Source organism: Pseudophryne corroboree, chromosome 1, assembly GCF_028390025.1.
Source record: "Pseudophryne corroboree isolate aPseCor3 chromosome 1, aPseCor3.hap2, whole genome shotgun sequence".
NCBI lineage: Eukaryota > Metazoa > Chordata > Amphibia > Anura > Myobatrachidae > Pseudophryne > Pseudophryne corroboree.
In genome coordinates, this window is record NC_086444.1 from 1,045,008,817 (window position 1) to 1,045,020,095 (window position 11,279).

An 11,279-nucleotide genomic window follows, 5' to 3' on the forward strand; every position below is an offset into this window, starting at 1 on the left:
GGGTGCTGTGCTAAGACCGACAATTGCGTCGGCATGGGTGTGTAGCGCAATTGCAGCTTGGACAGATGAGCTGACAGATCAATTTGATAATATGGATAAGGATACTATATTCCTAACTCTAACATATTAAAGACGCAGTCTTATTTACGAGGAATGCTCAAAGGGACATTGGATTGCTAGCTTCTAGGGCCAATGCCATGTCTGTCTCAGCGAGAAGATCCTTATGGACTCGCCAATGGACGGGTGATGCGGATTCCAAAAAACATAAGGAAGTACTACCCTATAAGAGTGATGTATTGTTTGGGGATGGGCTGATGGACCTGGTTTCCACAGCTACAGCAGGTAAATCAAATTTTTGACCATATATTCCTCAACAGCAAAAGAAAGTAACACCCTGTCAGATGCAGTCCTTTCAGTCGCACAAGTCCAAAAGAGGTCGGGGAAAGGGAGTGCTGCACATCCAGCCCCCTTTTGTGCCTCCAGTGGCACCATGGGACCTGAACGTGGTGTTGTAGTTCCTAAAATCACACTGGTTTGAACCGCTTAACAAGGTTGAGTTGAAATTTCTTACCTGGAAGGTGGTCATGTTTTGGCCTTAGCATCAGCAAGGCGAGTGTCAGAATTGGCGGCTTTGTCACACAAGAGCCCCTACTTGATTTTTCATGTGGATCGAGCTGAATTGAGGAGACCTGTGGCTACAAGTGACCTGGAGGATTCCAGATCCCTGGACGTAGTCAGGGCCTTAAAAATGTATGTAGCCAGGACGGCTAGAATTAGGAAAACAGAGGCTCTGTTTGTCCTGTAGGCGGCCAATAAGATTGGCGCTCCTGCTTTGAAGCAGACTATTGCTCGCTGGATCTGTAATACGATTCAGCAGGCTCACTCTACGGCTGGATTGCCGGTATCAAATTCGGTTAAGGCCCATTCCACTAGGAAGGAGGGCTCTTCTTGGGCGGCTGCCCTAGGCGTGTCGGCTTTACAACTTTGCAGAGCGGCGACTTGGTCAGGGTCAAACACTTTTGCTAAATTCTACAAGTTTGATACCCTGGCTGATGAGGACCTAGCGTTTGCTCAGTCGGTGCTGCAGAGTCATATGCACTCTCCCGCCCGATTGGATGCTTGGGTATAAACCCCATGGTCCTTACGGAGTCCCCAGCATCCTCTAGGACGTAAGAGAAAATAAGATTTTAAACCTACCGGTAAATCTATTTCTCCTAGTCCGTAGAGGATGCTGGGCGCCCGTCCCAGTGCGGAAACTCTGCAAGACTTGTATATAGTTGCTGCTTACATAAGGGTTATGTTACAGTTGACATCGGTCTTGGACCGTTACTGTTGTTTTGTTCATGCTGTTATACCCCTTTTACACTCGCAGGAAAATCCCGGGATATTGCACGTGAACGCGCATCATCCCGGGATTCTTCTCAGTGTAAATGGGTACATGGACAATTTCCCGGGACGAGCATCCCGGGATTTCATCCCAGGTCAAAAGCAGGGTTGAACCCGGGACCGTCCCGGGAAGCTGTGTAGTGTGAAAGGGTCCGTCCCGGGATTCACTATCCCGGGACTGTTAAAAGGACTTGGATTGGAGCTTTCTTGGGCTCAGAAAAGCTGATGTCATCTTTTCTGAGCCCAAGGCCATTTCTAATGACATCTAATGCATTTGCAGGGATATCCCGGGATCAGTGTAAATGGGGCTGTCCCGGGTCGATCCCAGGTCTTAATGCAGTGTGAAAGGGGTCAGTCCCGGGAATGCATCCCGGGATGCATCCCGGGAAGCATCCCGGGAGTGACCCGGGAGTGCGAGTGTAAAAGTGGTATTAACTGGTTATGTATGTTCCAGGTTACATGGTATGATTGGTGTGGGTTGGTATGAATCTTGCCCTTGGATTGCTAAATCCTGCCTTGTATTGTCCATCTCCTCTGGGCACAGTTCTCTAACTGAGGTCTGGAGGAGAGGGGCATAGAGGGAGGAGCCAGTGCACACCCATAGTCAAAGTTCTTTTTAGTTGTCCTATCTCCTGCGGAGCCCGTCTATACCCCATGGTCCTTACGGAGTCCCCAGCACCCTCTACGGACTAGGAGAAATAGACTCACAGGTAGGTTTAAAATCTTATTTTCTATTAGAGTACTAATTAGCACGAACAGCTAATTAGTACCCTAATAGAACATACTGTACAGAGATACTAAGGACGGTTATTTGGCATCCAGGAACTTAGGGGGAGCTTTTATCTCTCTCCGTTATACATAGAAAGATTAATCTTGCCACTGTACGTTACAAGCTGTTCATGCTAATTAGTACACTAATAGAACATACTATACAGAGATACTAAGGATGGTGATTTTGCATCCAGAAACTTAGGGAGTAGCGTTTAGCTCTCTCCGTTGTAATCTTTCTAAGTATAACGGAGAGGGATAAAAGCTCCCCTTAAGTTCCTGGATGCTAAATCCACTGTCCTTAGTATCTCTGTACAGTATGTTCTATTAGTGTACTAATTAGCACGAACAGCTTGTAACGTACATCAGCAAGTTTAATCTTTTTATGTATAATGGAGTGAGATAAAAGCTCCTCCCTAAGTTCCTGGATGCCAAATCACTGTGTATAGTTTATACAGACACAAATGAACGTGTTAAAACACTTGTGTATGCAGACGCAACTAATGTGTGAAAGGAATAATGTAGCTCATTGACTTTACAATATGTACAGTGCACTAAATGAGCGTCTAAATCCCCTAACGGCATAAATGAACACCAATGGGAAGGAATCGCTCTTTGCAGTACTTTTACACATGAACTTGTGAATCTTCCATGCAGTGTTGTGGGCTAGCAATGAAGGTTCCCGACTACCATGCTGAGAGTCCCGGGTTTGATTCCCAATGTGCCAATGTTTTTGTGTGTGTGTGTGTTCCCGTGCCCTTCACTTTATTATTCTTCTTTTTTCTGTGTAATCCATTGTAAAACATTTAATGGAAGGGTGTACACAGGTTTCACACAAATCGGGGTAAATCTGCAGGAGCGACTCATTCGCCATCTACGCAGCGGTAATGAGCACCTGTAGACATAGCAGTAAATTTAAATTAGTGTATTCTGACGCAACTAACTGTTCACAGTACTGTAGATTGTCAGCAATAGAGAATCTGTTTTGTGAGAATCTGTGTTGTACTTAATGAGAAGGGATCACTGCTACTGTACCATTTACACATCTACAATATCAACGCGACTGCAGTTCTCTATGTGATTTTCATACACTGACTATAATGGGCCGGTTAATTCAGACGAACCATGGGTTTCGACGCTAGCCATGAGCCTTGTGGGGGTCACAAGCTGTTTGCGCTAATTAGTACACTAATAGAGCATACTGTACAAAGATACTAAGGACAGTGATTTGTCATCCAGGAACTTAGGGGGAGCTTTAATCTCTCTCTGCTATGCTTAAGTTCCTGGATGCCAAATCACCGTCCTTAGTATCTCTGTACAATATGTTCTATTAGTGTACTAATTAGCACGAACAGCTTGTAACGTACAACACAGATTCTCACAACACAGATTCTCTAACGCAGACTATCTACAATACTGTGTTTCTCAAACAGTTGCATCAGAATACACTAATTTATATTTACTGGTATGTCTATAGGTGCTCATTACCACTGTGTATTTTTAATAGCGAATGAGTCGCTCCTGCAGATTTACCCCGATTTGTGTGAAACCTGTGTGCACCCTTCCATTGAATGTTTTACAACGGATTACACAGAAAAAAAATAATAATGAAGTGAATGTTATGGGAACACAAAAAAATAAAAGATGGGCACTTTGGGAATCGAACCCAGCACTCTCAGCGTGGTAGACAGGAGCCTTCATCACTAGCCCAAAACACTGCATAGAAGATTCACAACATCATGTGTAAAAGTACTGCAAAGAGCGATTCCTTCCCATTGGTGTTCATTTATGCCGTTAGGGGACTCAGGCGCTCATTTCGTGCACTGTACATATTATAAAGTCAATGAGCTACATTATTCCTTTCACACATTAGTTGCGTCTGCATACACAAGTGTTTTAATACGTTCATTTGCGTCTGTATAAACTATACACACAGTGATTTCTCATCCAGGAACTTAGGGAGGAGCTTTTTTCTCTCCCCATTGTACTTAATACAACGGGATTTGGACGCTCACATATCCCTAACATCAATAGACCATGCTGCATCTGTCACTTGTTCGTTTGCATCTGTATATGCTGTACTATTTGCAACTGTATATACTGTTATAGACTGTATGACATACTGTAGCATAATGTAGCGTAATGAGACGCACCAGTAAAGTAGTTCTTACGCTGTAGTTCAGTATTGTATTTCAGAATCAGAATCTTTAACGGAGACCACACGCATGCACATTGGTGATTTTAAAAGGCGACATCTGGTGGATGATCTTAGGTATTACACTCAAAGGTAACGCCAAACGCTCTTTGCGCCCAGGCACGCTGTGTATGCCTTATCGCGACTAACGCCTCAGTCAGCCAAGATAATGGAGGACCCATCTGTACATTGCTTTCATTTTATATATATATATATATATATACTCATTCAATGTTTTTATTATATGTATTTCTAGTTAGGACATTTGCTCCACTTGATAATTGTTATTATGTCGGCACTTCTGTGATTACTTTGGTTATATAATTTCCCGTGCGCTGAGCGACTGCGCAGATCTGATTTTTCTTTTCTTTTATACTGTATATACATATACAACATATTTCCTATTTTCTGGATCTGCTGCTGTTGCTGCTCTTTCTTTTGGGGATTAAACAGGTAAATATAATTTACTAAAAGGAGCTTGCACGAAAGTAAGAGTTGATTTAGTATTGTTAATATCCGTGTAAAATCTTGTAGATAGTAACGGTGTATATCATAATTTTATTATTCATTGGAAAGATGTGTGTATTATAAGGCTCTCATTATTAAAAAATAATAATAATAATAATAATAATAATAATCATGACAGCTCTTGGAAATTAGCTGAGATGCCTGTATTCCTGTATGTAACCCTGCCTTCAACCTTGTGCATATCAGCCACTCCCACCTACGGGTGGTCTCATTATGCCGACTGTCGGGATCCCGGCACACAGTATACCGGCGCCGGAATCCTGACAGACTACATTTTTTCTCCCTCGTGGGGGTCCACGACCCACCTTGATGGAGAATAAAATAGTGTGGCGTGCCCGCAGCGTGGCGAGCGCAGTGAGCATGCAAGGGGCTCATTTGCGCTCGCCACGCTGTCGGTATACCGGTGGTCGGGCTCCCGACCCCAGTATGCTGGTCGCCGGTAGCCCGTCCGCCGGCATACCATACTACACCCCCACCTACTCATGCGGCACTAGGTCTAATCTTGCTGGCAATATGAAAGGCCACCTGGGCATCATGTGTTGCCACTGGTTAATGAGAAGAAATGCTTCAATATATTAATTTTACAGATTTGAATAAAACCTGCCAGACCAAAACTCTTTTTGCGTAGCCATGTATTTTGGTTTTAGACATTTACACAAGAATATATTAAAGCAAAACAGAATTTCTCTAGCATCCATAAAGGATATTGGGGAGACTTAGTACGATGAGGGTATAGACGGGGTCCAAAGGAGTCGGTGCACTTTCATTTTCTTCACTGGGTGTGCTGGCTCCTCCCCTCTATGCCCCCTCCCACAGGCAGTTTAGAAAAAAGTGCCCTCAGGAGAGGATGCACATCTCTGCAGCTCCAGAGAGTTTTCTTCAGTTTATTTTAGATCTTTGCTATTTTCGGTATGCTGTTTGGGCAACAGCATACCTACACCGTGGTAGTTATGAGGGGATGGTTATCAGTCTCTTCAGGCGTCAGAGCCACTACCCCACTCCAGGACCGCCGTCCTGAGAGGTTCTTTGTTCAGTGGGGCACAGCGTCTTAGCTTTCGCAATCGCAGCTCGCTGCATACCCCTAACATGTGCCTGAAGGTGACGACAGTGGTAAGTACAAACGGGGGCCCCACTAGGGGGGTCCCCCGGTGCATGGTGCGGCTGTACGTGGGCGCGGCAAACGGAACCCTCCTGGGGGGTACCTGCTAGAGCCCCCTGTCTACACTGGCTAGCGGTGGCTTAAACTACCTCAGAGCTGTACCAGCAGCATTTTGGCACCTTCTCTGCTTACTGCAGCAGCAGCAGCAGGCTCACACAGCTCCACCAGACACTCAGAAAATGCTGGAAAACTGGTACAGGGTGTAGCAAAGGGGGAGAGCCGCTATTGTACACAATCTGTGTCCTATACAGGACAGAAATCATAGGTTTTCACTGTGATATAATAAGCTGACAGCCTCACTGGGGCTGTGTAGCTGGGGTGTGCTGGTCTTCTCTCTATCTCTATGTCTATGTCTCCCTCTCTCATACAGTAAGGGCAGGCTTGATAAGTTTTACTGTCTATGTGTATGTCATTGTGATTTACTGTGAACATGGGTAAACACAAACTATGCAGTGTATGCCACACTAGATTCTCTCCCTTATCATCTGATTTTTTCATGTGAACAATACAGCCAATCTTCACAACTCAGTGAGGGGGCTGGGGGAGAGGGTTAAGAGCCTTCCTGGCTAGGGGGGCCTTAAGAATATGATGTCTGATATGTCATCACAACTCACTGCTAATGTTCAGAAAACTCAGGGGCAGATTTATTAAGTTCGGTGAAGTGATAAAGTGGAAGATGATAAAGGACCAACCAATCTGATCCTTACTGCCATGTCACAGGCTGGGTTTAAAAAATGACAGTTAGGAGCTGACTGGCTGGTGCGTTATCACCTTCCACTTCATCACTTCACCGAGCTTAATAAATCTACCCCACAGCTACTTCAACAGGCTGTTGCAGACTTAGCTGCTAGGGCAGATGTTACACATCCCCCCCCCCTTTCTAACTCCAGAGCACAAAAGTGTGGTTTACCTACCTTACTCTCTGATTCAGATGAGGATATACAGGAGGATGGGGAGGACTTGTGTCAAAGTCGAAAAAAATATCATAATGCTTATGCCTTGTACTAACCCCATGCACATGCCCGCTGCTCGTGCACTCAGTCCTCCGTGCGTGCACATATACGCAGTTTGCATAGGAATCGCTCCAGCAATCCTGTACGTGATACGCAGTTTGCGTAGGAGTTGCTCCGGCGACCCTGCACGTGATATGTGTATTTACGGCGGAGTTTGTGAGCGTGTAGCGTGCGATTCGATCGTAGCATATTTAACCCAAATAGTGCATTTTGTTGTTAATATTCCCCTAGACCATGTCAGCGAGTATGATTAGTTTAAACAGTTCCTGGACAGAGAGATTCCTCTTTGCATGATAGGAAGGGTCAGATAAAGGTTGAAAGGTGATGTCTAGTATCCAGCTGTAGGGTATTTTGAGAGTAACATTCCGGTGTTAGTTAGGAGAAGATTGCATGTTCCTGCGTATAGTTATGTGCAAAAGTAGAATATGAACATTGACTGTGTTTGGTGCATTTTAGGAAGTTTTCCCATGTTAAAAAGGTCCACAATGGAAGCCAAGTGCACAACACAGGGACGTTCAGCAGTCAGGGTTCAGACTGCAGATTTTAGACCCAGGGGGTCAGCTCGGTGAGTAATGTGGGGGAAGTATGGTCCCCACACTGAGACCTTTTGTGATGAATGGACACGAATGACTGTGGGGGATAAAGCACCATTTCCTGGGATAGGTAGTTTTAACTCGGAGGTATTGCATAATCTAAGGCTTAGGATCTGTCTGATAAAATCCCAAAAACAGAGGATCAGACACACAAACTGTTTACATTTATGGCAACAAGAGAGTGATATACAGAGGGAACTAGCTTACACAGCTGGTTCTAACCCTAGCAGGAAACTGATAGCAACTGCACAACCACCGTACATTACAGGAGAGAAAATGGCTACAGAGAATGACATACTGATATATGATAAGAGTGCACTTAATAAATGTATTAATGACAATAAGAGTAAACGTAATAAATGTATTAATGACGATAAGAGTAAAACTGATAAATGTATAAATTCTAACCCGTGCAAGTTGCACCCATTTTAAACTTCCCTCAGGATTACAAGCGAGAAAGTGAGCCCAGGTGGCCACGGCCCAATCGGTAAGGGCAGTAGTAAAGCCCCCTAACGGAGGGTCAGGTGAGGTCGTGTCCACAGGTAAGTACGGTATTGTACATTATGCACAGACAATTGCACCCCACATTGTAGAGTCAACACAAGGTGGTGTAATTGAACTAAATCCTGTCAGGGTGATCGCTGTCCACAATGGGAGGACTGACGCTCAGGGAGTCACTCCCGTCAAGGATATTGCTATGCATTGTCCCTGGTCCCAGGCAGAATTGAGAACAATTATGTCAGAATTTCCCGATCCCAGGAAAGATCTAGTTGCATGCCAGAAGTTTATTAAAGAATTAGGTAATGCCACCGAACCCACAAACAAAGATTGGCGAACACTGCTACGAGTATGTCTACCCTCCAACATTGACCCTGCAAAATTTATTACTGATTGTAAATTAGACGCAGAAGTACCTCTCACTGAGGAGTACACTCAGGAGAATGTACGACAAATCAATCTGCAATTAGGAGTATATTTCCCAACTGTTGTCAAGTGGAATAAAATTTTCTCCATTAGACAAAAAGAAGGTGAAATGGCAGCGGAATATTTCCACCGAGCACTGCAGGAAATGTCTAGATATACTGGGATCGCGGACATTGTGGAAAATGTCTATGTGTCAAACAATGAGAAACAATAATCTGCGTACCCCAACTCACACTATGGGGGATATTCAATTTGGTCCGAAGAGACATCGGGAGTAAAAAACCCCGATGTTTCTTCGGGTGCTGCGGTCGGGCTATTTAATTTGCTCGGCCGGTAACAAGTCCTCTTACACCCGAAAACACACAGGTTCAGTGAAACCTGTGTGTTTTCGGGTGAAACAGCCCCGTTTTCGGTTGAAAACGGGGCTGTTATCGGGCATTTTGCTTCGCCTGCCGGAGGCAGGTGAAGCAAAACCCCCGATAAGCCGCGGCACGCGCCGGCTTATCGGGGCCAATTAAATAGCCCCCACCGGCCGATACTTATCACCCGGCACCCCGGGCCAAATTGAATATCCCCCTATGCGAGCGTGGGATATATCCATAAAGGTATCTTTAACACGATATCACATCAATCTGGATCTTGTTCCAGGAGTCAATTGAAAACAAAATTTGAAAATGATTGGGTGTCGTACCCCAACTCGCACGGAACAGGAGGTGATGACTCCATTCAAGGTATCTTTGAATATCTGGTGTGGCTTTGGATATGCCTCCGCGGTGGGTGGTGATAAAATGGTCAGTAGGGTGACTCTTATAACGGTATCTTTACACATTCAATCGTATTCAAATGGCGTACCACAACTCACGAGTATAAATGCAGAGATACTACCATCAAGGTTTCTTTATTGAATTCCTGCTTTGTTAATCAAGAATGGACTCCCAAACAGTTATAGTGTCCCAAGGATTCAACAATAGATTTATTCCTCCAAAATACTAGAGATGAGCGGGTTCGGTTTCTCTGAATCCGAACCCGCACGAACTTCATGTTTTTTTTCACGGGTCCGAGCGACTCGGATCTTCCCGCCTTGCTCGGTTAACCCGAGCGCGCCCGAACGTCATCATGACGCTGTCGGATTCTCGCGAGGCTCGGATTCTATCGCGAGACTCGGATTCTATATAAGGAGCCGCGCGTCGCCGCCATTTTCACACGTGCATTGAGATTGATAGGGAGAGGACGTGGCTGGCGTCCTCTCCGTTTAGAATAGATTAGAGAGACACTTGATTTACTAATTTTGGGGAGCATTAGGAGTACTCAGTACAGTGCAGAGTTTTGCTGATAGTGACCACCAGTTTTATTTATAATCCGTTCTCTGCCTGAAAAAAGCGATACACAGCACACAGTGACTCAGTCACATACCATATCTGTGTGCACTGCTCAGGCTCAGGCCAGTGTGCTGCATCATCTATTATCTATATATAATATTATATATATCTGATTATCTGTCTGACTGCTCAGCTCACACAGCTTATAATTGTGGGGGAGACTGGGGAGCACTACTGCAGTGCCAGTTATAGGTTATAGCAGGAGCCAGGAGTACATAATATATTATATAGTGAGTGACCACCAGACACACAGTGCAGTTTATTTAATATATCCGTTCTCTGCCTGAAAAAAGCGATACACACAGTGACTCAGTCAGTCACATACCATATCTGTGTGCACTGCTCAGGCTCAGGCCAGTGTGCTGCATCATCTATATATATTATATATCTGTCTGACTGCTCAGCTCACACAGCTTATAATTGTGGGGGAGACTGGGGAGCACTACTGCAGTGCCAGTTATAGGTTATAGCAGGAGCCAGGAGTACATAATATTATATTAAAACAGTGCACACTTTTGCTGCAGGAGTGCCACTGCCAGTGTGACTAGTGACCAGTGACCTGACCACCAGTATATATAATATTAGTAGTATACTATCTCTTTATCAACCAGTCTATATTAGCAGCAGACACAGTACAGTGCGGTAGTTCACGGCTGTGGCTACCTCTGTGTCGGCACTCGGCAGCCCGTCCATAATTGTATATACCACCTAACCGTGGTTTTTTTTTCTTTCTTTATACATACATACTAGTTACGAGTATACTATCTCTTTATCAACCAGTCTATATTAGCAGCAGACACAGTACAGTGCGGTAGTTCACGGCTGTGGCTACCTCTGTGTCGGCACTCGGCAGCCCGTCCATAATTGTATATACCACCTAACCGTGGTTTTTTTTTCTTTCTTTATACATACATACATACTAGTTACGAGTATACTATCTCTTTATCAACCAGTCTATATATTAGCAGCAGACACAGTACAGTGCGGTAGTTCACGGCTGTGGCTACCTCTGTGTCGGCACTCGGCAGCCCGTCCATAATTGTATATACCACCTAACCGTGGTTTTTTTTTCTTTCTTTATACATACATACTAGTTACGAGTATACTATCTCTTTATCAACCAGTCTATATATTAGCAGCAGACACAGTACAGTGCGGTAGTTCACGGCTGTGGCTACCTCTGTGTCGGCACTCGGCAGCCCGTCCATAATTGTATATACCACCTAACCGTGGTTTTTTTTTTCTTTCTTTATACATACATACTAGTTACGAGTATACTATCTCTTTATCAACCAGTCTATATATTAGCAGCAGACACAGTACAGTGCGGTAGTT